At 42.1% G+C, this 2,388-nt stretch overlaps 1 pseudogene; it reads right to left on the reverse strand.

Annotated features, from left to right (window-relative positions):
• Nucleotides 1-259: 259 nt before the first annotated feature.
• Nucleotides 260-1,233, reverse strand: LOC140512111 (dead end protein homolog 1 pseudogene; annotated as a pseudogene).
• Nucleotides 1,234-2,388: the final 1,155 nt, after the last annotated feature.

Below are 2,388 nucleotides of genomic sequence, written 5' to 3' on the forward strand. Positions count from 1 at the left end.
TTTATTTTTAATATTTTTTTCTTTTTTTTCTAAATTATTTTATTAGTTTGCAGTTTTCTACAATCACTTCCATAAGGGCGCTGCCCTTCTTCAGGGAAGAAGGAGCTTTTATTAAATTTTTAACCTACCTCCACAACTAACTGGTGACCAACTGATCAGAATGGCTATGACATTATAAAGAGAAAAGAAACAACAGTTATTTAGCAGGAAAATCACTCCCACCCCAGGCTCTCATTTCCCCTTGGGTCACCTAGTGTTTTTAGGAGGCAAAGGGGCATAGATTCTTGGCAACTTCACGTACACTTGACCTGTCTTTTGTGACAATTACCCAGACGAGGCCACTGAATGGCATGGGGTGATCAGGTATCACCACTTCATACCAGAAGCAGTGGGAGCCTGCAGGTCCAGCTCCCAAGTGCTTGGTGAGGAATACGGGCGTGCCTAGGTGCCTCTGTTGGATGATCTGGGCACAGCTAGGGGGTATCGGGGTCCCAATTTTTCAGGTAGGTTTCTATGGCTGCTCTCAGGCCTCAAGCCCCAAAATAAAGGACCTTTAGTTTGCTGTCGGAGTCATTACTTCAGGTTGGTCTTCAGCCATTCTACTGCCACCTGCTCACCACAGAACTTTGAGCACCTTCTACCAGAGCCTACTTGGCTGTGGCTGCAGCCCTGTAGGAGTTAAACTTGAGCAGTGCAATCTGTTTGTGGGGGTACATAAGACTGGGGAACTACAGTGCTTCCTGTGGAGCCTGTGGGCTGCAGAGCCTGAAGCAAGGCCTGGTGGCTCAGGGCTGATGGCAGCCCATACAGGGTCACCTCCCATTTCTCGATGCTCTGGCAGACCATTAGTGGGCAGGGAGGCCAAGAGGATGGTAGTGAAGAGTGACAGTGGAAGCCTGGACCCCGAAGGGGTAGCTGTATGGAGCTTAGGTGAAGCCTAGGCCAGGGCACTAAAAGTCATCATGAGGCGAAACTCTTGGAGAAGCCCCATTTGCTGGAACACTGGAATCAGCAGGTGATCATACACATCCTGGGCCAGGTGACTGATGAACACCTCTGAACCCACTGGTGGAGGGTTGGCTGTCACTCAGCCTGGGGTGGACCTCAGTATTGCCTGTGCCAGTTCACTTGCACTAGTCGGAATCCCGTTACCTTCATCCAAGCCTCCAGTGCAGCCTCTTTCACTGGATTCACCTGATCACATCACAACTTACACTCCTTCTTGGACTTCATGTTTAAAAAAGGCAGTGGTGGTTTTTACCTGTTCTGCGTCTTATACACTTTAACATTTTTCGGCTAGGACTGACAGGTGACGTAGCTTGGCTATGGCTATCAGACCTGCAACTTAAACCCAAGTCTTTCCAGTCTTTAAATGAATTATCTGTGAAAGAGTTCTCTCCAATACAAAATTTGATAGGAAAAATGGGTGAGAAAAGTGCAAAACAAAATGCTATTGGATATTGGAGAAGACATCACCTCTGGGAGAAAAGTCATGGTAGGTTTCATGGAAAGCGTGACATTAGAATTAGACTTGAAAGGGATGTAAATAAACTAAGCGGATGGAAAGACGAGAGAAGGCATTTCAGGCATAAAGACCAGTATAAGCAAAACCAGGAAAGCTCTGGGCATGTTGAGAAGACAAATGATATTTCTATTTTGCTTGGGATCAAGAATAAAAACAATCCTACTTAGAAGTTACATGTTTGAACCAGGAAGAAAAATAAGAATCAGTAAGGTGGAATGAAAAGAGATGTGTAGAGATCCAGCTTCAGTCCTAACACTGACAGCAAGTTATTGTGTAAGAATGCACAAGTCACATTATCTCTAGTGATTTCTCTTTCATAATGTGCCAAATAATCGGTTTGGAGTAGAAATGAAATGAGATCCCTTTGAGCTCTAAAACTATAGGATTTTTTAAAAAATATATTAATTTATTTTTTATTTTTAACATTCTTTTTCTTCTAGATTTTGAGTTCAAAGATCTCTCCCTCCCTCTCACCCTTCCTTCACCCAAGTAAGCAATATGTGGATTATTGTGAAATCATACAAAAACATATTTTATATTAGCCATATTTTTTTTTTTAAAAAGCAAGAAAAATAAAATGAGAACACTATTATTTTACACTGAGTTTTTCAGTTATCTCTTTGGAGGTAGATAGCATTTTTTTTTTTCATTGTGAGTCTTTTGGAATTGTATTGCATCATTTTATCAGTCAGAATAGCCAAGCCTTTCGTGGTTGGTCATCATTACACTTTGCTCTTAATGCGCACAATGACCTCCTATTTCTTCTCACTTCATTTTGCAGGAGTTCATATAGATCTTACAATGTTTTTTTTTCTCTTGTTTTTCCTTCTGAAATCACTCCCTTCCTCATTTCTCATAGTACT

This window comes from Notamacropus eugenii, chromosome 6, assembly GCF_028372415.1.
Source record: "Notamacropus eugenii isolate mMacEug1 chromosome 6, mMacEug1.pri_v2, whole genome shotgun sequence".
Taxonomy (NCBI): domain Eukaryota; kingdom Metazoa; phylum Chordata; class Mammalia; order Diprotodontia; family Macropodidae; genus Notamacropus; species Notamacropus eugenii.